Source organism: Rhinoraja longicauda, chromosome 2, assembly GCF_053455715.1.
Source record: "Rhinoraja longicauda isolate Sanriku21f chromosome 2, sRhiLon1.1, whole genome shotgun sequence".
NCBI classification, from domain to species: domain Eukaryota; kingdom Metazoa; phylum Chordata; class Chondrichthyes; order Rajiformes; family Arhynchobatidae; genus Rhinoraja; species Rhinoraja longicauda.
The window spans coordinates 53,582,796-53,609,583 of NC_135954.1; the positions used below are offsets into that span (position 1 = coordinate 53,582,796).

Sequence of the window (26,788 nt, forward strand, 5' to 3'; positions counted from 1 at the left end):
ACACAAACATCCATCACAGTGACTCCAAACACCCCCTCACTGTGATGGAGGCAACAAAACTTCCGCTCTCTTCCCCACGCCCAAGTCCCCGCGGCCGAGCCGCACCGGGCGCTGAAACATCCCGCGGCCAAGCCGGGCGATGGAAGGCCCCGCAGCCGTACCGTGCGCAGCTAAGTCCCGCGGCTGAGCCACGCCGGGTGATGGAAGGCCCCGCGGCTGAGCCGCACCAGCGATGTAAAGTCCCGCGGCCGAGCCGCGCCGGGCGATGTTAGGTCCTGCGGCCGAGCCGCGCCGGGCGATGGAAGGCCCCGCGGCCGAGCCGCACCAGTGATGTAAAGTCCCGCGGCCGAGCCGCACCGGGCGATGGAAGGCCCCGCGGCCGAGTCGCACCTGGCGTTGAACCGTCCCCCGGCCGTACCGGGCGATGGAAGGCCCCGCGGCCGAGCCGCACCGGGCACTGTTAAGTCCAGCGGCCGAGCCGCACCGGGCGATGGAAGGCGCCGCGGGCGATGGAAGGCCCCGCGGCCGAGCCGCGCCCCGCGCCGCGAGGAAGAGACCTAAAAAAGAAAGGTTTCCCCCACCCCACCCCCACCCCCCCACACTCCCACACCCCCCCACCACCCCACACCCCCCCCACACCCCACACCCCCACACATACACAGCCAAAAAACAAAAACAAAAACCATCCCAACACCGACACACAACAAAAAAAGGAAAAAAGACGAACAGACTGCCAGCGAGCCGCAGCCGTTAGGCGCCGCCACCAGGAGCTTAACTCCTCTTTTCACAGAGGCTACTGGACCTACTGATTATAGCATACAATCACAGTCAGCCATGTACACAAGAGGGCTTTTGGCCCAGTTAGTCCACACCGACCATTAAGCACCCATTTATGCTAATTCCATTTGATTCTCCCCACATCCTTAGTTTTGGTTTAGTTTAGTTTAGTTTTGAGACACAGCATGGAAACAGGCCTTTTGGCCCACCGAGTCCGCACCAACCAGCGATCCCCACACATTAACACTATCCTATACACACTAAGGACAATTTAAATTTAGACCCAGCCAATTAACCTACAAACCTGTATGTCTGTGGAGTGGGGGAGAAAAGTGAAGATCTCGAAGAAAACCCACGCAGCACGGGGAGAACATATAAACACCATACAGACAGCACCTTTAGTCGGGATCGAACAAGGGTCGCTGGCGCTGTAAGCGCTGTGAGGCAGCAACTCTACCACTGCGCCAACACGCGGTTAAAGATCCTCATTAACTCCCCTCAGATTCCAACACTCACATCAACGTGTGAGTGTTGGAATTGAGGGCCAATTTACAGTGGCCAGTTAGTGCTAAACTGCACTGTCATACAATCACAGGGAGTTGTGCAAGCTCCACATTGACATCTACAAAGGTCAGAAATGAACCTAGGTCAATGGAGCTGAAGGGGGGGGGGAGGTGGAGAGGAGGGGGAGAGGGAGGGGGGGGGGGAGAGAGAGGGGGAGGGGGTGGTTGAGGGGGATGGAGTGGATGAGTGGGGGGGAGAAGGGGGAGAAGAGGGGAGGGTGAGTGGGGGAGGAGAGGGAATGGGGAGGAGAGGTAGTGGGGAGGAGGGGGAGTGGGAGAGGAGGGGGAGTGGGAGAGGAGGGGGAGTGGGAGAGGAGGGGGAAGGGGGGAAGGGGAGAGGGAAGGGGGGAGGGAGGGGAAGGGTGGGGAAGGGAGGGGGAGGGAGAAGGGGAGGGAGGGGAGAGGGGAGGAGGAAATGGGGAGGAGGAAATGGGAAGGAGGGGGCAGTGGGGGGAGAGGGGAGGAGGGAGTGGGGGAGGAGAGGGTGCTGCAATAATGCAGGAGAGGTTCGGGCCCAACGGGTCCACCTGGCCTAGTATCTCTCTGAAACATTCCTATCCAAATGTCTTTTAAATGTTGTTATTATACCTGCCTCAATGACATCCTCTTACAAATCGTTCCATCTACTCACCACCCTCTGTGTAAAAATAATTTCCCTCCCAACGTAAACCTGTGCCTTTAGTTCTTGACGGCCTACCTTGGGAAAAAGACTGTGAACTAAACCTCTGAAAGATCACCTCTCAGCCTTTTGCTCTCCAAGGAACAAGTCCAACCTCCCATGAGAGCCCAGGCAATCAATTCCTAGCAAAATCCTTGTAAATCGTCTCTTCAAGGTTTCAAGGTCAAGGTCAGTTTATTGTCACATGTCTTTTCAGCTTTATTGCATCTTTCCTAAAGCAAGGTGACTAAGATTGAATATGATACTCCAAGTGCAGCCTCACCAGTGTCTTGTACAACTGTCCAAACTTGCATACCCAATTCCCTGACTAATGAAGGCCAATATGTGAAAAGCCTTTTTCACCAGCCTATTTACTAATGGCACCACTTTCAGGGAATTATGTATTTTAGTTTAGTTTAGAGATCTGGCCTAGAAACATGCCCTTCTGTCCACCGTCCACACTGACCGTCGATCACCCGATTACACTTATTCTATGCTATCCCACTCTCTCAACATTTTTTACTCACCAGGGGCAATTCACAGAAGCCAATTAACCTGCAAATCACATGTCTCTGGGGTGTGGGAAGAAACCAGAGCACCCTAAGGAAACGCAAGCTATCACAGGGAGGACATGCAAACTCCACACAGATAGCACATCAGGTCAGGTGCTGTGAGGCAGAAGCTTTACCAGGTGCTTGCACTTGTATTCCTAGATCCTTCTGCTGCCCTCCCCAGGGCCCTACCATTCACTGAGAAGATCCTGTCCTGGTTTGACTTCCCAAAAAGCAATACCACACACTGATTTTAATTAAACTCCAACTATTATTGAATTCTATCCTAATATTTGTCCATCTTAGTGTTGGCCAATTTGGAACCTGAAATATAAATAACTAGCTTTGACATTTTCTATCACCAAAACACAGGTCAGATAAAAGTTGACATCAATTGCAAGCAGATTTTGAAATATCCCACAATCCAAGGATGTGGCTTTTTATTAATCTGTTTCAAAATGGTTCTCATGTGTTCTTGCGAAAGTCACATTGGAAAGATATGTGATGCAAGCCAAAAATAATCTATTATCTAGACTTTCCATGCACAAGTCCTATGTTAGTTTGCAGAATTGTTTCATTAATATTGAAAGTACGACAATTATCTTGAAACTTCACAATCTTTTGTTGCCTAAAAGAAGGTTGTGGGAGGAGATCAAAAGAGACAGAAGAGGAGAAAGCAGCAAATTATTTGTTCCAATACTTAATGAATAATATCTTCATAATTCAATAAGATCTTCAATAATTCTACCAACTAGTAATGTTATGATAAATATTGGTAATTAATGTAGATTTATGATTGTGTATATTTTGAAAACCAAATGTTCTTTTGATCTACTACTGAATTATTTCTTACTAACCTATGTGGACAGGATAGTAAATGTCTTGAAGTACATTATGAATTTGAAATATGAGTCGGTGATTCATCAGACAATTTCCATCTCATTTAGTTAAAGTCCTTCCAGTGAAATATTGAAATGTGCTCCACATTTCTTTTCTAGTTTCATATGATGTAGGAATGTTGTTGCATAATTTAATGTGAATAATGGGCAGTTTTGTAACATTTAACAATTGACCACAAGGTATTAACTTGAGACTGCATTAACTCATTCCACATTGTAGACTAACAAAGGGGAAGTGGAGCTTTTATCTCCATAAATGCACTAATTTAGACCCAGGATCGAAAAGAAAAAAAAAGATTGTGTATATTGTCACATTGTTGCTAAATTCTTTCACCAACTCGTCACCTGCAAATACAGAAATTTCTAATGCCATAAAATGTAATCACTGCTTTTGGATTCTGGAAAACTACAGGCAAAAATAAGGTAATAGCTGTGTGTGAAAACTGGTTGCACAGTGACAATATTGCTCCCAAATGTAATTTGGTGTGTAGCAAAAATACAAGAATACTGCCGAACCCTTAACGCGGGCTTATATATTATTCTGATCACAACATTGAACCTTGACTCAATGCAGGAAAAGCACGGGTATGAAAAGCATAAAGGGCCCGTCCCACTTTGGCGATTTTTTTAAGGCGACTGCCAGTGACTGTCACAGTCGTAGGAGGTCGCCAAAAAAACGGCGACTGGAACCCCCTACAACAATGTCTACGACAAGCTACAACAACCTACCACCCAGTCGATGTCAAGCTACCGACAAGCTACCGACAACTGGCGACCCAATCGTCGCGACTTAGGATGTCCACCTATGACTGCACCTATGACAACTTACGACGACACCTACGACAACCTATGACCACACAGGGGACAATCTACGACAACCGAAATCAACCTACGTCCACCTGCGACAAGCTGCGACCCTGTCGGCGACAACTGAAGACAATTCATGTCATTTTGGTCTCCAAAACAATGGAATCACCCAGTTTCCCTATAAAAGGGGGTGTAACGTAGGGTTTCCAGTCATTCTGCATCATGACTACCATGGAGCAACATCAGAGGGCATAGCTCTCACAAGAAGAATAAGCCCCGCTCCTTGCAGCAGCCCTCGTGCTTAAAGATCAGCAAGACAGAAGGACAAGAAGAACAGGGAAGAATATACCCATGAAGAGGTCTGTGTGGTTGAAGCCCTTGTCCCTGAGGAGACGCAGGTTGGGTCAGTATGACAACCTGATGACTGAACTCCAGCAAGAAGATGAGGCTGCCTTCATAAACTTCACTAGGCTCCCCCCTGAGCAGTTTCACGAGCTGAAGACACGGGTGGGCCCTCTCCTGGGGAAAAGGGAGACCTTCATGAGGAAGCCACTGGAACCAGGCCTACACCTAACTATCACCCTCCACTACCTAGCATCAGGAGACTCCTACATGAGCCTCTCCTACAGCTTTCGTGTGGCCCACAACACCATCAGCAAGGTTGATGGTTGTGGTGGATGCAGACTACAACTTCCTGTTTGCGCATGTGGGCACACCTGGCAGTGTTGCTGATGGTGGGATCTGGAGAGAGACTTCCCTTGGGGAAACACTGGAAGAAGGAAGAGCAGTCTTTCCTGATCCAGAACCTCTGCCGGGAGAAGACAACCCTGACATCCCATACACCCTGGTTGGTGATGACGCCTTCCCACTCAGGTCATGGATGATGAAGCCTTACTCTCACAGGGGGATGCCAAGGGAGCAGAGGATCTTCAACTACAGGCTGTCCAGGCACGGGGGGCGGTGGAAAATGCTTTTAGCATCCTCGCCAGCAGATTCAGATGCTGCTGACTACAATGCAGCAGGAGCCCAAGAATGTGCAGACCATTGTCTATGCAGCATGTGTCCTCCACAACCTGATCCGTACCAGAAGTGCAGCAGCAGCAGCCATGGTGGAGGGTGACCAAGTGGACAACCAGACAGGCAACATCACACCAGGCTCATGGAGAACTGGAGGACATGCTGCACCAAAGGTGGTACAGGAGATATTAACAGGAAACACCTCCAACAAGAGAGTCAAGGACCAGAGAGGCCATCTCTGCACTTACTACAACTCCGAACTAGGCAGTGTACCATGGCAGAATGACATGATCTGAAGACCAGCAGCAAACAGCCCACTCCACAAACAGAGGTCCACCACTCCAGGAAGAGAGCCCACAACAGACCACAAGAAAAGCCCCTTTTCAGGGCCACCCACATCCTCCCAAAAGAGTTAATTTTCAATACAGTACAATGGTTGTGTTTGTGTATGTTTTATTGATCAAAATATATGAAATTAAAATATTTGAAAGTGATGCCATGAGACACTACTCTGCAAATATCTTCATACATCAATGGAATTCACCGAAGTCAGCACTGGCGACAACCTAAGACAGCACCTACGTCAGGAGACGTCAAGCTATGCTGATTGGCGTCAAACCCACTGTCGCCAAAAACATTTCAACATTCTGAAAGTCCAGCGGCGACCAGAAAGACGCTACGACTCTTTGGGCAAGTGAGGAAACTACTCGTGACCATGTGGCGACAGCCTAGTCACCTGTAGTCGCCCAAAAAATCACCTAAGTGGGACAGGGGTTTAAGGAGAATTAACATGCAGGAACCAGGATGGCTTTTTACAACTATTTCGGGTTTCGGTGAGACCTCTCATTGAATGGTTCGCGCAGTTTTAATAAAGGATACAACTGCCATAAAGTGAGTACAGTGAATGTTCACCAGACTGATTCCAGGGATGGCAGAACTGTTGGCTGAGAAGAAATTGAGTAATCAGAGTTTAGAAAAACGAAAGTGGATCACATGCAAAAATCAGACAGGGCTAGAGAGAATTTGATACAGATGTGTAGAAAAAGGGACCACGACATCAGGACACAGGGTAAGACATTTAGAGGTGAGATGAAAAAAGATTTCATCACTCAGAGGGTGGTGAACCTATGGAATTTCACAGAAGGTGATGGGGAACCAAGTCATTGCACATATTTGATGAGGAGGTAGACAGATTTCTGGAACAAAAAGGCAACAAAGAGAGTGAGGATGGCACAGGATTGTCGAGATAGCGATCAGCCATTATCACACAAAATGGTGCAGCGGGCTAGAAGATTCAAATAGCCACCTTCTCCTCCTATTTTCTATGTTTCTACACCATGAATACCTCCTTTCCTAAATAGGCGCACATCTGCAATTGATTTGAGCACCCGCACTCCCATATAAATCAGGTAAAGAATAGCATCTTGGTATAGTAGCTGAGATCACCCATTCTATTTGAAGTGAATAACGTGGGGCTGATTTATAAGGAAGCAGAGGAGGCACACATATAGTTTTTCATAGAATTTGAAGCTTGCCACCTCAAGGAGCATAAAGTCCCCATAAATATAATCTGACTTCACACGCAAAGAAAGGAAGAGAAGGATATGTTCAGTGAAGGCAGTGGTGGCCAATTCTCTGGATGCTTTCAAGAGAGAGTTAGATGGAGCTCTGAATGATAGCGGAGTCAGGGAGTATGGGGAGGGGCCAGGAATGGATTACTGATTGTGGATGATCAGCCATGATCACATTGAAAGGCAGTGCTGGCTCGAAGGGCCGAATGGCCTACTCCTGCATCTATTGTCTATTGTCTATTGTGACTAAGAACATTTGGTGGCGTCTAGTATGGAGGACAGTAATAACCATACACTGAGAAGTTCAGATGGTCTGCTTCTGTGCTGAAAATACCGTGCACTTTTCATGTATTTTATGTTGCTTTTCACAACCTCAAGGTGTCCCAGAAGCACTTTATAGCTAATAAAGTACTTTGATGTGTTGTCACTGTTATAATGTAGGAAACACAATAAATAATAAATGAAAACAAAACCAAACAGAGAACTGTGGGCAAAATATAAAAGATTCAATTGGTTGCAAACTTCAAAGTTCAGCTGTTACAAGAAGCTGCCTTATGTGCGTAGCATATTGACACCAGAGTTTAATTTTTGACTTGAACTTAGTTCTATTACCTACTTTGTTAAGCACAGCATAAAGATATACTTTGAGAAATTGCCACATCTCTTCCCTATTCCTATAATAGGATATTTTTACCCAAGTTAGTCCTGCCTACATTAAAGTCCAGACTTCGGAATTAGGGGTAATTAGGCTGAATCTATTTACCTGGGCTGAACGCAGAGGCAGGTAACAGATGGTATGCGGCAACAGGGGTTGCTTGGGGGTACTTTGCATGTTCAGTATCACCCATCCACCGGCGGTTTAGTTTAGTTTAGAGATACAACGCAGAAACAGGCTCTTCGGCCCACTGAGTCTGCACCGACCAGCGGTCAACCCGTTCACTAACATTATCCTACACACTAGGGACAATTTACAGCCAATCTACCTACAAACCTTTACGTCTGGAATGTGGGTGGAATCGTACACCGTACAGACAGCACCCGTAGTCAGGATGGAACCCAGGTCTCTGGCGCTGTAAGGCAGCAACTCTACCGTGGCTCCACTGTGGCGCCCCAGTTGAATCCTGGCAATTCCATTCAGTCATTGGCACACAGTATTCATGAATACCACCCCGTACTCAGAAATGAACATCTTCCAATGGGTGGAACAGCTTTTCACTGACATATCACACCCAGAAAATGGCCACAAACTCATATTCTGGCAGTTCTTTGGAACTCCCAATGGTGTAGCAATACAAACAGTTCTTCATTTAAATAAAAGTTATTGCTTTCATACTGATACGTGAATGGAACAGATTGGACACAAATAAAGAGAGGTTAAATTATTCCCTAAATGTCTTGTATCATCCTTATGCATGTCAGAAGTCTTGAATTGTCATATGTATCGACAATAGGACAATGATATTCTTAGCAGCATAACAGGCCGGTGTACACAATACTCATGGATAACACATAATACACAAAAAAAAATCAATACTTTTGTCATCCGATTGTTAGTGCAAAGAAGCCTAACCTTCTGGGTAAAGTGCAGGACATGAAGCAACTGGGCTGGAAGATCGCTTATGTCAGAATCTACATATTAATGTATCACACATCATTTTCCTTATGCCTGTAATAAGTATGACATGAAATACCCTACACTACATGTTATTTTCAATGTGTCAATGTGATACCAGGCACACTGTGGTCCAGATGTTCCTGAGAAAATCCTGAAACTCTGGCATTCCTTTAATTTGTATGAGGAATCATAGCACTTGCACAAAGCTGGTGGAAAGACAGAGGTTCGAAGTCTTTGATGCAGTTTTAATTTTAAGTTTAAAAAAGACAGCAAAGAAACAGGCCTTTCGGCCCACCGAGTCTTTACCGACCAATGATCACCCATCCGCTAGTTCTATCCTTCACACAAGGGAAAATTTACATAAACCAATAAACCGACAAACAAGCACGTCTTTGGAATGTGAGAGGAAACTGGAGCACCCGGAGAAAACCCACCACAGAGAAAACATACAAAACTTCTTACAGACAGCACCTGTAAATCAGGATTGAACCCGGGTATCTGGCGCTGTAAAACAGCAACTCTACTGCTGCGCCACTGTGCCCCCCGAATACGAGTAAGAATTGCTGTCATTACAGTATATAAAATTAAAAGAGTTGAATACTTAGGTAAAAACATGTATATGAAATGACAAAAATACAAATTTTTTAACGAGGCTTGTAGAGGCTTTTTTTACGAGGCTTGCTGCATATTCTATCTAAACTAACGTGATGATCTGCATCACAGGGAAGGCAGAATTTATGCGTCATATCACAAATTCACTGGCGGCATGGTGAAGCAGCGGCAGAGTTGCTGCCTTATAGCAACTCGGTTTGACCGGGTCCGATCCTGACTACGGGTACTGCATGTACTGAGTTTGTGCGTTCTCCCTGTGACCTGCGTGGGTTTTCTCTGGGATGTCCGGTTTCCTCCCACACTCCAAAAACGTACAGGTTTGTAGGTTAATTGACTTAATATAATTGTAAATTGTCGCTAGTGTGTGTAGGATAGTGTTAGTATGTGGAGATCGCTGGTCAGCATGAACTCGGTGGGCAGAAGGGCCTGTTTTCCCGCTGTATCTCGAAATTAAAACAAAGATAAACATGTGAAAGCATCAGGATTGTCATAACGAGTGACTTTAACTTCCCCAATATTCACTTACTTAGTACTTCCTTAGTGCAAGCGCCCTTAGATAAGGCAGTATTTGTTTGTTGCATCCAAGATGGTTTTGTGAAACAGAATGCGGACAGTCCAATGAGTGAAATAACCATGCCAGACCTTGTTTTGGGAGATGAGCCTGGCCAGATGACTGGCGTTTCAGTGGGAGAGCATTCTGGGAACTGAAGTTTTAAGGTAGACATGAAGTCTGGATCTTGGAGCGCAGGAGTACAACATTGGGAATGGGCAAATTACAATATTAGGCAGGAGCTAGTGTGAGTAAATTGGGAGCAGCAGTTACTGGACAAGTGTACAGCTGACCTGGGAGTCGATTAAAGACCAGCTGATCAGAGTTCATTCACGGCTGGCATGTTCTTGTCGATCAGAGTTTGGAACCGACATGTTCCAGTGAGGAGGAGGGGCAAGTGTAGGATGATGAGAAAAGTTGTAAATCTGGTCAGAAAGAAAAAGAAGCTCTCTGGTAACTTTTCTTACATATCCAAATGATTGATTCTTCTTGGGGTAAAAAAAGCAGAGAATCAAGATAGATCCGCCGTGACTGAATGCCGGAGTAGACTTGATGGGCTGAACGGGAAGTTCCTAGAACTTCTGAACCGATTAACACGCAGTGCTTTGAAAACGTGGTAATGGCCCACATTTGTGCCAGCCTTCCAAGCAAATGGACCGCTTGCAATTTGCATACAGGAAAAATAGGTCTACACAGCATGCCATCAGTGTACCACAATCAGTTTCAGATCACCTTGGCAGGAAGAGTTCCTATGTCAGGATGCTATTCACTGACTTCAGCTTAGCCATCAACAACGTAATACCAAAGAAACTCATCCCTAAGATAAACATGCTGGAGTAACTCTGAAGAAGGGTCTCAACTCAAAATGTCACCCATTCCTTCTCTCCAGAGATGCTGCCAGTCCCACTGGGTTACTTCAGCATTTTGGGTCTATCTTCAGTTTAAACCAGCATCTGCAGTTCCTTCTGACACAAACTAATTTCTAAACTTGGCCAGGTACAGGCACAACTTGATCTTTAAGTTTGCCGATGATACCGTTGTCCTTGGCTGAAACAAAGTACAGGAAAGAGATTGCAAACTTTGTGTCATGGAGCCACGAACGCCTGCCACCATGGCCGTTCCATTTTCTCTCTTCTACCTCTGGGAGAAGATACAAGAGCTTGAAAGCTCAGTTATCCAGACTTAAGAACAGCTCCTTCCACACTGCTGTCAGACTCCTGAACAAATCATCTCTTTCACATCCCCTTCCCAGAGGTGCTGCCACATACTATTATTCTTAACCTTTCCTCATTTGATTGTTATGTTATTGTACTTTAATATTTTTTGCACCATTTCAGATTGAACTACAATCTTGCACCAGTCTGCTGTTTTGCACTAGCATTTGTATTTATTGTATATTTATTATTATTGTACATGTGCTGTTTAATCTGCGAGCTTCCTTTATCATGGGAGCCGCCTCGCGATATAGGCAGACTTTGAGATGAATTTTACCATTGCCTTCTCTGCAGCAGCATTGACTTTGGTTGATGAAGGAAAAGTGTATTTGAAAATAGATTTTAAAAATTGAATTATGGCACAAAATGCACGGTCTACTAGGCATTTTTTATCCTTGTAGTCTTATATGCTCTGAGAACCAGACTACAGCAGACAATTGAAGGCACTGGAAAAATATCACCAATGTTGTCTTTACAAAATCCAACCAATCCATGGAAACAAATAAAAGTCAATACCTTATTGTAGGTCAACATGCCCAATACTGAGGTCCTAGTTATCCTCAATTGGACATGGACTGGCCATACTGAGTGACAGTCAATAAACTAAACTGAGTACTATCTTCACACCTAACACCAGGCACCCTAGTTTTCTCTCTCGCTCCTTTCGTGAAAAGTGGGATAACATTAGCTACCCTCCAATCCCCAGGAACTGATCCTGAATCTCTTGAACATTGGAAAATGATCACCAATGCATCCACGATTTCTACAGCCACCTCCTTGAGTACCCTGGGATGCAGACCATCAGGCCCTGGGGATTTAACAGCCTTCAGTCCCATTAGTCTACCCAATATTATTTCTCGCCTAATGCAAATTTATTTCAGTTCCTCTGTCTCCCTAGATCCTCTGTCCTCTAGTACATCTGGGAGATTGTTTGTGACTTCCTTAGTGAAGACAGAACCAAAGTACCTGTTCAACTCTTCTGCCATTTCCTTGTTCCCCAAAATAATTTCACTTGTTTCTACCTTCAAGGGACCCACATTTGTCTTTTCTGGGTAAAACTATATTTGCTATCACACGGAGATAACTAAGTTTCCAGGGAACTTGGAAATAGCATAACCTGCATTCTAGTAATAAAAAAATCTCAGCATTCTGCTTCACCAGGAACAATTAATGATGGAGGTGCTTCTTGTAGCTTGAGAATTAAGTGTCAAAAGAAACACAAGTTATTCTTGAATGCTGGGTTGGTGGATGTGTTGGAGGGGGAACAAATTTGCTTTGCTTTATGTATAGTCTTTCTACTGACTGGATAGCATGCAACAAAAAAAGTTTTTCACTGTACCTTGGTACACATGTCAATAAGCCAACTATTTAAAAAAAGATAGACGTATTTCCTCCAGTTCTGGCCAATATTTATTTCTCAAAGTCTTCAGTTGTCAACAAATGATTACTGTGTCACTTGCTGTGGACAAATTGACTGCAGTGTTTTCAACACTCTAACAATGGCCTTGTTCCAAAGGAGCTTTCGTATGCCCCAAGTCCAAGAAAAGTGTGAAGAAAATACACATCTTTCATACTTTTAGCACTGCTCCATTAGTCGACCATTTCCCATAAATAGACATAACACTAAAAAGCTGCAAAGTGCACCAAGATGTGACAGGGGATTGTTTATGAAGCCGTGGATAAATATTCATTCCAGAAAACAAATTTGTAATCCACTGCTGGTTGACAGGAAGACAAAGTTATTGATAAATGACTTTGGCAGAAACACGAGAATTGTGTGGCAGGACACAGGGGAGATATCCTATCCATAGGGAAGGACAGCTACATTGCTTTACCCCTGAACATCCCAGAATGATGCAGAACAGAAAGGTAGAGTGGAATCAGGCAACAACCAGATAATTAATGATTCACTGCGGCAATATCACATCAGCCAGTTTCAGCAGTTTCAACATGTTGATTCTATCATGGTATAATCTCCCACTCTGCTCAACTATTTAGCTGCTCACAGCTGTGGCAGGGCATTGTCGTGGGAAAAATGGAGTCAACATCTGCTTCTTCTGTAGCTGAAACATTCCTTCTAATATTCCTGGTACCAGCCTTAGGGTTATTCAACAGTGTATGGTCATAGGAATTCCTGATAAAAGATGATTTTTAAAGCAAAAAAACCACAGAAAACAGGAGTTAGAGTGGTAAAATGGGGAAACAATGACAGATGCTGGTTGATTAAAAAAAATGACACAAATTGCTCAGCGGGTCAGGCAGCATCTCTGCAGAACATGGATAGGTAATGTTTCAGATCGGGCCCTGTCTTCAGACTGATTCTGGTGGGTGGGGAGGGGGAGCAAGCTGGAAGAGAGGAGGACCAGAAGAAAGCCCGTTGATGATAGAAAGATGCAAGTGGGGAGTGGGTGGGGTAGTTAGGCAGATGGTTCGACAAAGGCCAGTGATGAAAAGCCAAAAGGATAGAGGAAGTGCTCAAAATGCGAAGCCAGCGGAAGAAATATAGGTGGGTGTGGAAGGGGAAACCTGTATCCACCAATCACTCACCAGGCTTTGTCCTGCCCCTCTTCACTTTCCCCAGCTTCATTCCACCGACACCCCCCCCCCCCCCACCCTCCCCTCCCCCACTAGCACAAGAGTCCCGACCTGAAATGTCACCTATCTATATTCTCCAGAAATCCTGCCTGACCCGCCGAGTTACCTCAGGACTTTGTGTCTTTTTTTAGCAGGCATAGGACATATGGCCCATCATCTGCTCTGCCAAGCAGTATGATCATGGCAGATCAACCAAATTCACTATGATGCTCCACCTTCTTCCCATACCCCTTGATATCTTATCCTCTTTGAAAATATCTAACCTTTTTGAATATGTTCAATGATTTGTCCTCAATTACCCTCTATAGGACAGACGTCCATAGACTTATCACTACTTCTGACACGAGATTTCACCTTATTTCAGTCCTAAATTATTTAATTCCGATTCCTTGGACTGTGGCCTCTGGTCCTGGAATTTTCTACCATTGGGAGCATCTGAAGCACTGGCACAAGATTATCTTTAGACTTTAGAGATATAGCGCGGAAACAGGCCCTTCAGCCCACCAAGTCCGCGCAAACCAGTGATCACCCCATACACTAACACTATCGTACACACTTGGAACAATTTTACATTATTTACCAAAGCCAATTAACCTACAAACCTTTGCGTCTTTGGGGTGTGGGAGGAAACTGGAGCACCCGGAGAAAACCCAAGCGTTCATATGGAGAACATACAAACTCCATTGTCAGGATCAAACCTGGGTCATTTGCATTGTAAGGCAGCAACTCTACCACTGCGCCACCCATCCTTGATAGTATTTGTTCTCTCAAATCATAAAACAGACATTAAATATTAATAGTCTTGTACATAACATATATTCAGTCAAACAAGATGTTGACAGTGTTTTTTCATGACTTCTGAAAATCCCAAATCATTCAGAGTCAAGGAAGCATGTTTGCAGTATGGCCACAGGTGTGAAACAAGAACCGTAGCAGCCAGCGGTTGCATGGCCACCTCCCACAAACAGCAATTAAGTAATGACCAGAAATCTGTCCCCGATGCTGATGTACAATATCAAGCGGACATCTGGTACAGTTTACAGCCACCAAAGAGGACTGACAAAAAGCAGTTTAACATCAACTACGTTCTTAATTAGTACGGGCGTCAGGGGTTATGGGGAGAAGGCAGGAGAATGGGGTTCAGAGGGAAAGTTAGATCAGCCCTGATTGAATGGCGGAGTAGACCTGATGGGCCGAATGGCCTAATTCTGCTCCTATCACATATGATGTATGACCATCTCAGTCAAACGACAGCATCACCAATGGTTCAGTACCTCTTAATGAGAAAACAACAATGAAACAAAAAATGTCCGCTCCAAAGACTCATGATGTGTAATTTACCTGAATTCATGGGTTGAATACAGCAGATTTACTCTTCTCACATTTTTCAGTCTTCTGTTCTTCTCCCTTTGGTGACCTCCATACATAGATCAACCACAAACTAGTCCTCCCAGGGGCAGTTCTGGAACTGTTTCAGAAAAGTTTCATTTTGCTCGATTCCTTTTTCTCTTTCATGTCCTGTTGATATTTAATTGACGATATCTTGGTCCCCATCAGTGAGTAATGTCCAATTATATCTTTTACATATTTATTGGCCAAGTGCATCCATTCGATAAATATGCTGTGATGTCAGACCAGCTAAGTTTGAAGCACAGAAATATTGTTTGACATGTTTTTCAATTTTCAGCATTGATGCATTTCTTCTCATGCTTCAGCATTGCAAAATTAATTGTTTCTGTTATTCTGATTGTGCAGAATGATAACTGGCTTCCATAAAGCACCAACCAGAGTTAAATTAAAGACAGGTACTTTGAAATGCAGGTGCCCCTGAAAAGCTGTGCTAAATAGCTGCAGCAGTGGAGAGGCAACAACCTTTCTAGTTATTGTTGAAACTTCTTTGTGAACAGAACCTCATGCTTTGGATGCCATTGATCACAAGGTGATCTCTAAAAATATGCTGCCTGACCCTCTTATTGTTGATCTGACCCTGGCTGGGTTGTGGACACACATTCAGCTGGCTGCAAACTATTCAAAGCGGGAGCATTAGGGATCAGGTTTGCTGCATGGACACTCAGGGTGGAAAGCTTCATGCATGGGGATCTGCCATGGGAATTGTGGTGTGGTGCTAGGGCGGTGGTTGTATTGTGGGGATGGTTGGTAGGGAGAGAGACTGCAGTCAAAACAGAGGACTGGAGGTTGGTTGGGGGATAGGACTTGGCTAGGTGTGGGAAGAACAATGCATTATGGGAGAGAGCGACTCAAGGATGAAAGTAATTAACCAGCCTGCATTGACCTCGTTGGAACTTACCAAAAAGTGAAAGGCCTGGATAGAATGGATGTGGAAAGGATGTTTCCTCAAGTGGGAGAGTCTAGGACCAGAGGCCATAGTCTCAGAATAAAAAGACATACCTTTAGGAAGGAGACGAGGAGGAATTTCCTTAGTCAGAGGGTGGAGAATGGGGTTGAGAGGGAAAGATAGATCAGCCAGGATTGAATGGCGTAGACTTGATGGGCCAAATGGCCTAATTCGGCTCCTATCACTAATGAACTTATGTGTCCAGTCCAGTGGTTTGCTGAAAAGATCATGTTATTCTGGGAATGCTTAAAGGCAGGTGTCCCATACAATGCAGTCCAAGTTACCTACCAACCTCTGAAAGGAACTTTCCATGGTGACTGAGGGTGCAAGGATGATGCCAGGATGTGTCTGGTCAAACATCCAGAGTGACACACAGAAAAGGCGAAAGAGCCGATATTGTGATTCATTCAGGAAATAAATCAATTTGCAGTTGCTTAAAACATCAACAAAAACAGTGTTGTGTAATTGAATTTCTAAGTAAGAGTCCCTTGCGGCTTAAAAGCACGCATAAAACTGCCACACTATACTTTGAAATAAATATCTGCCTAAATGAACTTAATCCATTAATTTTTTTTGCCTCTGCTCCAATTCTTATCTTCCATCCACCTAACTTGCATCCACCTAATGTTATCACTTTGCTTACTCTGAACCACAAAATGTGGGCCCTACCATTGCACTTAGCTGTATGGCAAACAGGTTGGTGTTAGAGATTGCTGCTACATATTTGATCATTTTAAATATTAACAACAGCCTCTACAATGGAGCAACACAGAACCTGCATACAAAATCTGAAATAGATTTGAAAATTAAATAAGTTGTTGAAAATACACTATAACTTTTCTTAGTCCTTCGAAAGTCATATCATAAATAGGCAATCTTACTGTTCCCATTTTGGTCATAATTCTTAATTTTCCTGTCATATTCAGTTGCTCATTTTATGAAAAATAGGATAATCATTATCTAAACTGACGACTTTCAAGACTTTTTAAGGAACATCTTACAGATTAGCCTAATAAATAATTTCACTCGTCTATTTAAAAACCATTTTTCACTTCATATTTTTCTTTCATTTACTGGAAACTGCCATCTCATACAGCTTATAATGCCTCCATTTGAAGTAGAAATGTTTGTCTTCAATACACCAGGGAAAATCACACTTGAATGCCTGATCAAGCAAACATCAAATTAATATTTAATACACAACAGCCCCAGTAAGATAATTACATTAGCAATCAATTATAAAAATGCATCCACTAGCCAGACTTGACATCATGTTTCAAACCTGCCATTTTTCCTATCCCCCCAAAAAAAACCAAATTGTAACAATATATTAGACACCTTTAATTCAGAATCCACCAATGGAATCAGTCTTACCTTGTCTGATTTCTCCAACATTTAACAAACTACTCAATCTGTAAGATTTAGGCATTTCACTGCATCGGTCGGTGTCTCCGTTGATCCTACTCCTATGAGATGCATGCGACTGTGTGATTTCAAATCTCTAATCTCTGATGAACAGTTTCTGCACGTCTTAAAGGCTTCCTCCCTGATTGGTTAGGCATGTGCCTACCTACCTTTTCATCTCTCCTGTTTTCTCTCTCTCTCTCTCTCTCTCTCTCTCTCTCTCTCTCTCTCTCTCTCTCTCTCTCTCTCTCTCTCTCTCTCTCTCTCTCTCTCTCTCTCTCTCTCTCTCTCTCTCTCTCTCTCTCTCTCTCTCTCTCTCTCTCTCTCTCTCTCTCTCTCTCTCTCTCTCTCTCTCTCTCTCTCTCTCTCCCTCTCTCTCTCTCTCTCCCTCTCTCCTTCTTTCTATTTCCCTTTTCCTTTGTCACTCACTCCCTCTTCTCATCAAGCACTTCACCACAAAATAACAATGAATGCTGAGAGCATACTGCTTGACTGTACGAGAAAGTTAATTAATTAAAGGCTTGCAGCCGAATTCACACTACTACTAAGAAACAGAAAGAGCTGAGCTTTAGTGTAAACTCATCAATCCTGGGCAGGGGGGTTTTGGCAGTCAGGTGGAGTGGGAGTGCACAGGCAGAGAGATATGATTCCTTTGGAAGAGAACTGCTAATAAATTTCACACTCTGTGCAAAGCCATTGCATCTCCAAAACACTTAACTTAGAGCTCATTCATCAAGGGGTCAGAGTACACTACCGAATGTGTGCTTCAGCTCATGGGACATCCTTTGGTGCCCTGCTTTTGAAGAGCTCAAGGCATATAGAATTTGTTCTACAATTTGCAACAACTGTAACTCAACAGGCACAAGAATAAATTGGAAAATGTGCACAAAAACAATTGCATCAATTATTTTGAATCTAAATCACTGGATATAATTTATACCCTTGTCATATGAGAAATAGCAATTTAGATAGGCGTCATGCAAAATTCATGGTGAAATTGGCACCTTGTTCCACTTGCTGTCTCCTCGAGTTTGAATGAAAAGTACCGTTCGACAAAATAACAGCTGTGATTTTACCTTGCATCGTGGACACACTAGCTAAGGTGTAATTAACAGAGCATCTGTGCAGCCCATCTGACAGACACTGTACGTACAATCACTTTGTGGGAGCAAGGGGGATGGTTGGTGCAATGGACCAGGCTGGAAATTAATGTGGAGCAGATTGCAATGCCCAGCTAAGCAAAGCATGACTCATTGCTGGCTGGTCAGTTAATTTTCTGGTGCATGTTAGAGACTGTTTGATAACTTCTAACATTTGATCTTACTCTCTTCAGCCAGTCCCTGCAAGCAAATGGGAGCGACACTTCAAATTGCCGTGTCTGATATTGCACCATGCAGGGAAGGCAAAGCTCTGATTCAATGGCCAGCCCACAGATAGCTAACTTAATTTAATCACATAAATAGCAAGAACACCATAACACATCTCACTGCATGATAAACTGGTTGGGAAAGATGGAGTGGTGAAAGAATCTCAAGGCATTTTGTTGTGTTCACACATCAGTAATGTCACATAAACCCTCAAGCATCTCCTTCAGATGGGAGGATGCCACCAACTGGTTCACAACAGGACACTTATCAAAATGCAAATGCTGTGGGACTAACTGTCCTTCCAATAGTTCCTTCCATCTAGTGCAGACGGGACATATTGGCTGGTGTGGGCAAGTTGGGCCGAAGGGCCTATTTCCACGCTGTAAGACTCTATGACTCTAGTTAACAACATTTTGCATAAACTCTGAGGGGAAAACGTCCAGAATCGCAACTAACGCAGTAAAATTAGATACATTTCTTGACAATGTGTTAATAATTTTCCACTGATTATTTGGACGTTCATCTAATGTAGGGTTCGGGTTTCATAAGAAAGGAATAGTTGGCCTGTGGGATCAGCTGCAGGGAACTCTCGAGTCCAGTCTCAAGAAAAGTACTGCACTACCTGTCCATACATAAGTCACAGTTACATTTCAATTCAACACTTCACTGAACAGTAAGGCCAGCATCTTGAATAGTACACACCAGAGGTTTAAAGGTACCATTAGTTACATTAATGAACCGAAGCCCAATGCACACATATAAATTACATTGTCTGCTGTTTTTTTAATGCAAGTTCAACCCATTTACTTTAATAAGGATGTTAATTCATTTGTTGTTGCTAAACCTATATCTACTGATCTCAGGGCACATTGACTGATCTTCCATGTTCTGTCTGTTGGGGTGCTGATGACTGAGGTGAGAGATCATAAAAGTAGCAGAAATGTGAGCAGGAGTAGAGACTGTATTTCATCATTCAATTAGATCTTGGCCATTCTGATTATTGGCCTCAGCTCCACTTTCCTGACTGGTCTGTATTATCCATGATTCCCCAAAACTTAAAGCTCCATCTCTACCTTAAATTCATAAGTTTTAGAAGCAGAATGAGGCCATTTGGCCCATCATCTAATCTGCCATTCAAGCATGGCTGATCCATCTTTCCCTCTCAACCCCATTCTCCTGCCTTCTTCCCTTAACCACTGACACCCTTACTAATCAAGAATCTGTCAACCTCCACCTTAAAAATATCCATTGACTTGGCCTCCACAGCAGTCTGTGGTAGTGTACTTATCGATTCTGCCTCTGCATCTTTCTGGGGATAGGTAATCCCTTTTCACTTTCAAGTTTCTAAATTATGGATACTCTCACAAGAGAAAATATTCTCTTGTCATCAGCCTGTACCTTGTCACCCACAAATCAGGATCTCATATGTTTCCGCAAGATCACCTCCCATTTTGTAAGAAGAAGAAGTTCCAGCAGTACAGAACCAATCTCCTGATTTTTTCTCATCAAACAACAGCTTCGAAATCTGCTCTACATTCTGGGCAAGACAGTTGTTTCTTGAATGAGACTAAAACAGTACATCGTAATACACACATGTACTGTGTTGCCAACATAGAGAACAGTTGTAGCAAATTTGTATTTTGAATTCCACGCACTGCAGTAAAGGCCAAGATTGCATTATTGCATTTGGACAGAGATGGCTTGTTGTTTCTGGAGTGCCGGAGGTTGAGGGAAGATCTGATAGAAGTAAATAAAGTTGTGACAGGTAAAGATAGGGTAGAAAGTCATACCCTTTTCGCCGGAGTGGTGAAATGTCAAAGACTTAAGACCATAAGGTGAGAGGGGCAAAGTTTAAAGATGTTTAAAGGGTGGCAAGGTGGAGCAGCAGTAGAGTTACAGCTTTGCAGCATCAGCGACCCTGGTTCGATCCCGACTACGGGTGCTGTCTGTACGGAGTTTGTACGTTCTCCCCGTGACTTGCGTGGGTTTTCTTCAAGATTTTCCTCCCACACTCCAAAGATGTACAGGTTTGTATGTTAATTGACTTAGTATAAACGTAAATTGTCCCCAGTGTGTGTAGGTTAGCGGGGATCACTGGTCGGTGCAGTCTCGGTAGGCGAAGGGCCTGTTTCCTCGCTGTATCTCTAAACTGAACTAAATGTGCGGGGCAAGTTGTACATGCAGAAGCAGAAGGGTTCGGTGCCTGGAACACACTGCCAGGGATAGTGATGGAGGCAGACACGACAGTGGCATTTAAGAGTCTTAGAGATAAGGGCATGGATATGCTGGGAATGAAGGGATATGGATCACATGCAGGCAGATGTGATTAGTTTATTTTGGCATCATCACAGACACAGACATTGTGGGTCAAAGGACCTGGTACTTTGCTGTTCTGCTCTATGTTCTATACCCTGTTTTCTCAGTTAACATAAATTGTTAATAGCTGAAATTCCAGTGCTTTACCTGATACCCCACAGCTCACAGTCAGGCTACTTATTCCTGGTCGCAACTGAAAAGGAACTGAACAGCCTGATCTTTACACAGCTTTAATTGTCCTGCCAACAATCACTGTTTAGACCAATACATGAAAGTACCTTGTGGGTCACCTGCAACATTGACCCAGCTCATGGATGCTCTGCTTCTTGGGATAGCCTCTGCTGCCACGTACGCCATGCATCTGCAAAAGGTAAATGTGACCACATGGCACATGCTGACCCAAAGTGAACGATGCTGTACTAGAACAAAGAAATTCATCCTCTGACGGTAGAACCAAATACACTCGTAATGGCTCAACGACCTCTTCTTTTTGCCAAAGTCCGTTCTGTTGAATTCAGACTACAACACACATGCACTGGCAAAAAATCTAAAGGGTCTCGACCTGAAACATCACGTATTCATTTTCTTCAGAGCTGCTGCCTGACCCGCTGAGTTACTCCAGCTTTTTGTGTATTATCTTCGGATTAAACCAGCATCTGCATACCTTCCTACGCCTGCTATATATAATGTGTTTACTATATCTAAAGGGGATGAATTTCAAGGCTGCGATGCTCTTGGCCATTTTATCCCCTCAGCCTCCCCAACAAACCTTATCCATCTCTATTGTTGTAAATGTTAAAGGTTGGCGAACCAAGCCAAGCTTAGAGATGGCATGAGTAATAATTCTGTATTTGGTCTCATTCACTGTTGTGCCCAGTTGAGGAAAAGGGACAAATGTGTAGGAAGGAACTGCAGATGCTGGTTTAAACTGAAGATAAACACAAAAAGCTGGAGTAATTTAGCTCCAGATGCTGCCTGTCCCGCTGAGTTACTCCAGCATTTTGTGTCTCTCTCAGGAGAAGGGGAGATGCCACCGTCCCCTGGCATTCCTCTCCACCGCGCCAGTTGTCTGGATCATCATACCAACCCCACATACAGGTGTGCAGTTATCATCATACCAACCCCACATACAGGTGTGCAGTTTATGGCTAATGCTCATTACATGATTAAACCATGATAATGGGAAAAGGAGTTTAAAGATACAAGAAGACAGCTGATGTGGTAAACTAACAATATATACTTTATTATATCCAAGGACCTATACGCAACCTTTTCTCTTTACAGACAAGAAGACAGAGCCTATGGATAGATTGTCTGAAAACTTCTCCTAAAACATTATACAATATACACAGAGAACTATTGGTGGTATGACACAATTACTGAAGGGGTATATACCAATATTACATAAGCAACATACGTTACAATGTTTTTGAATCTGCAGTGCCAAATGCATGGGCTTAGGCTTTATATGTTTTGATTAACTGAGTCAGTGAATTAACAGGCAGCGGAAAGGCAGGGAAAATACTGTGTTGTGCTGTAGCTTCATCAATTTTAATGGGAACAACATTGGAAGAAGAGAACAAAATGTCTCAGACTCAGGTTATATTGAAAGCCTTGGTGAATACAATAACTGCTTTTCAATTCAATCAAAGATCAGGTGAAAATGTTTTTTTAGAGCAAATAATATCATGGAAATTGACACTAAGGCTGAGATGCTGTCCACACAGAATGGTACTACATGGGAGGACAACAACACTACTCTGCCAACTAACATGGATTCAGAAATGCACATCAGGTTTATCAATTCTTGAGAGAGGAAGAGAGATGTTTCTTTAAACAAATTTGTCAAGACAATTTGCACATTACAGGGAGGTTTGCAGTCCTTGGAAATAGTCTATAATCGCAATTTTCTGTAAGGCGAAGCCGTGCTATCTGTGCATATGTCGAAAAAACACGTTGAAAAGAAAAACAGTTTGTGTCTATTCATTTACTTATCGTCACAGAGTCATACAGCTTGAAAACAGGCCCTACAGCCCACCTTGCCCATGCCGGCCAACATGCCCCATCCACATTATTCTCACCTGCCTGCATTTGGTCAATATCCCTCTAAACCTATCCTATCCATGTACCTGTCTAGATGCTTCTTAAACACCATGATAGTACTTGCATTTTATTTTCACTTATTTTTACATGAATTCTGTTGGAGAAAAATTTAATCCTTATGTCAAATTTTTAGAGAGTGATTTGTGCTTTCTGCAAGGATGAATTTATTGGTCGACAGAATCACAATGATCTAAACTGTGAGAAATCATGGAGAGCTCCAAATCCTGTACGGTGGGGTGGTGATAGGAAAAGGTAAAATTGGGTGCTGTGAACAGTCTGTGAGCCCACCTGTCGTGCCCTTGGAAAGCAGCCTAATGACTTGTGGTCAGTTCAGGAAGATTGATGTAGAGGGACACGGTGACATCAGTGCATGGAAGAGGAGGGGCAGCTGTAGGAAGCATTAGCCTGCGTGGTTGCATGGGGCGCTGGTTGTGGTGTGGGAATGGGAAGATCAGTAAAGGTGTCAAAGGTTATGGTTGATTGGTAAGGATGTCATGGGTTATGGGGAGATGGCAGGAGAATGGGGTTGAGAGGGAAAAGTAGATCAGCTATGATTGAATGGCAGAGTAGATTCGATGGGCCGAATGGAGTAATTCTACTCTACGACTTATGAGCAAGCCAGCTGCTGGTGGTCTTGCAGCATCGCGATGAACAAGCAGATCGAATGCAGCCTATTGTGGCTGCACAAACTGGCGGCAGCCATGAAAGGAATCAGACCAGGCCAACCCCTACATTATCAATATCCCCACTCACCTAGTGCCGCCAGGGCACGGGCCTTACAGCGAGAAAATAAGAAAGCTAGGCCAAGGTCAGACTTTGTATTTTCCGAGAATTGATAATTGATAGATGGAAGACCGCACCAGAACATGATGGCTCCTTGTGTGCTGTTCTAGCAGAGGATCTACTATTTTTCACAGTAATCGTCTCACTCTTTTATTGGTGTAAGATTGTACACATGGTATAACTTGACTAGATAGCATGCAAAACTAAAACTTTTCACTGCACATGTGACAATAATAAATCAAGGATGATGATCATCATCAGCATGTAACTGAAGCCAGGGACTGGATCAAAGTAATTCTAAATCTAAAAGTAGTGCAATTTCTTCACAGCAAAAAAGCTACACAGAGGAGGTCAACACAATGCTGAAACCAATGAGAACAGTGGTAGATTGGAATTTTATAGCTTTAACATCAATAGCATAGACAGAGAGCCGAGTGACTTCAAGACATGAGTATGGTTAAATGGTCAATGCCTCAACAATTGATTCCTGGACCTTTTTGGACTGCCAAGACGAAGAACACAGCAGTTCAGCAAAATATCATCGGTCAAAATTATAGTGAGCTTGAAAAAAATTCAGGCAAAGTTTAGTTTGGAGATACAGCACGGAAACAGGTCTTTAGGCCCACCGAGTCGGTACTGACCAACGATCCCGACACTTTAACACTATCCTGCACACACTAGGGACAATTTTTACATAAAGCCAATTAACCTATAAACATGTACGTCACTGGAGTGTGGGAGGACCACACCGAAGATCTCGGAGAAAACGCACACGATCATGGGGAGAATTTACAAACTCCGTAGTTGGGATCAAACCCGGGCCTCTGGCGCTGCAAGCACTGTAAGGCAGCAACTCTACCGCTGAGCCACCGCGCCAAAGTATTAAAGACGTTAGCCTAGATGCTTACCGCAGTACAAGGATCAGCCATAGACTGTTGATGCTGGTCACGTTAATCAACCAATATTAAAAAGCAAAGATGGGTTGAGAAAATTAAAGCTAGTCCCCAGAAAGTAATGTTCATTGTGGATGGGTCATAGTTTTACAATACATACACAGGGCCTTTGGTGCAAGTTGTCCATGCTGACCAAGATACCCATCTACTCAGGTTGCATTTGCCCACGTTTAATCCAATAGAGAATAGGATGCTTCAAAATTTCACTTCGATATACTACTGAAAAAGTGTGCAGAAATGTTGCAGGATATCCATAGGAATATTACAGATCACGATGGCATAGTCATACTAAACTACGTCTAAAATAATCTGTTGTATACCTTGATCTGTCCCATATGCATTGCAAAACAAGGAGGACTGAGTTAAGTATATTGAATTTCCAATGAAGGCAAGCCAGATTGAGTAGGCAATGTTAATTGCAATAGTGCCTGTGATGGTTACAAGGTGACATGAAACCAGTTAATGCCAAGTAGTGCTGAATGCCCACTTCACGAGATCTTGATCATAGTCTATATATGTTTGTGTAACGTGAGAGGGCAATGCTGGATCTAGTATTGGGAAATTGGGAACGGCAAGTTAATGAAGTGTTTGTGGAGGAGTCTTTTCGAACCATTGACAACAGTTCGATTAGGTTTAAGTTAGTTATGGATCAAGACAGAGAGGGTCCACATGTTAAAATGCTCAACAGGTCCACATGTTAAAAGGCCAACTTTGAGGGTACGAGTGAAGGTCTCGCTCAAGTTGACTGGAGCAGGTTATTTGAGGGGAAAGGAACATTGGCCAAGTAGGATGTTTTTAAAAGTGTGCTGAAGAAAGTTCAGAATATGTTAGAGTGAAGGGCAAAGCAGGCAAACGTAAGGAAGCTTGGTTGACGAGGAAAATTGAGGCATTGGTCAAAAATAAGATGGATGCATGGGACAGGTATAGGCATCTGGGATCAAGTGCATCCCTGGAGGAGATTCGGGAACTAAACTGAAAAAGGAGATCAGAAGGGCAAAAAGGGGCCAGGAGATAGCTCGGGCGGGCAGCATTAAGAACAATCCCAAAAGATTTTATAAATACATGTGGGAAAAGGGTAACTAGAGAGAGAGTGAGACTTCTCAAGAATCGGAGGAGAAAGACAGGAGGACAAAGGAACGGGGCAGTCAATGGAAGTGTCTTGATAGCAGTTAATGTTACCGTCGAAGAAGTACTGAAGGTACTGTCGTGTATGAAGGTAGACAAATCTCCAGGGCTTGATCAGATATAACTGAGGACATTACGGGAAACTAGAAAGGAAACTGCGGGAGCCCTGGTTGAAATTTATGTGTCGTCCTTAAATACAGGAGAGGTGCCTGAAGACTGGAGGGTGACAAATGTTGTGCCTCTTTTCACGAAGGGCTGCAGGGAAAATGCTGGGAACTACAGGTTGGTGAGCTTAACATCTGTAGTTGGAAAGTTACTGGAGACTATTCTGAGGGATAGGTTATACAGGCATTTGGATGGGCAAGATCTGATTAGGGATAGCCCGCATGGTTTTGTATGTGGGAGGTCTTGTCTCACAAATCTGATTGATTTTTTTGATGTTGTGTGCATGGATTTCAGTAAGACATTCAACAAGGTTCCACATGGTAGGCTGCTCTGGAAGGTTAGATCGCATGGGATCCAAAGAGAGATAGCTAAATGGATAGCAAATAGAGGTCCATGAAAGGAAGCAGAGGTGATGGTGGAAGGTTACTTCTCGGACTAGAGGCCTGTGACTCGTGGTGTGCCTCAGGGTTTGGTGCTGGGCCTATTACTGTTCGCCATCTACATCAATGATTTAGGTGAGAACATACAGGGCAGGATTAGCAAGTTTGCAGATGATACAAAAGTTAGTTATACACAAAATGCTGGAGTAACTCAGCGGGTCAGGCAGCATCTCAGGAGAGAAGGAATGGGCGACATTTCGGGTCGAGACCCTTCTTCAGACAAGAATCTTCAGAAAGAGTACAGGAATTGAGGACCAGAGCTCATAGGTTCAAGGTGGAGGGCAAAAGATTTAATAGGAATCCAAGGGGTAACTTTTTCACACAAGGGGTAGTGGGTGTATGGGACA

The 26,788-nt window shown here is 43.8% G+C and overlaps 1 protein-coding gene across 3 annotated transcripts in view; it reads right to left on the minus strand.

The window, feature by feature from the left end:
- LOC144604692 (cadherin-18-like) overlaps positions 1 to 26,788 on the minus strand; it is a 581,989-nt gene that overhangs the window by 220,220 nt on the left and 334,981 nt on the right. Inside the window, exons 1-2 of one of the 3 annotated variants that reach the window (XM_078419355.1) lie at positions 17,160 to 17,265; positions 14,771 to 14,947 (exon numbers count right to left, since the gene is read on the minus strand). The exons of 1 other annotated variant lie outside the window; for it this stretch is intronic. The gene's annotated coding sequence lies outside the window, so the exon portion shown is untranslated. Of the gene's footprint in view, positions 1 to 14,770; positions 14,948 to 17,159; positions 17,266 to 26,788 lie in introns of those variants that run through there. One more of the 3 variants, XM_078419347.1, reaches the window with a different exon arrangement.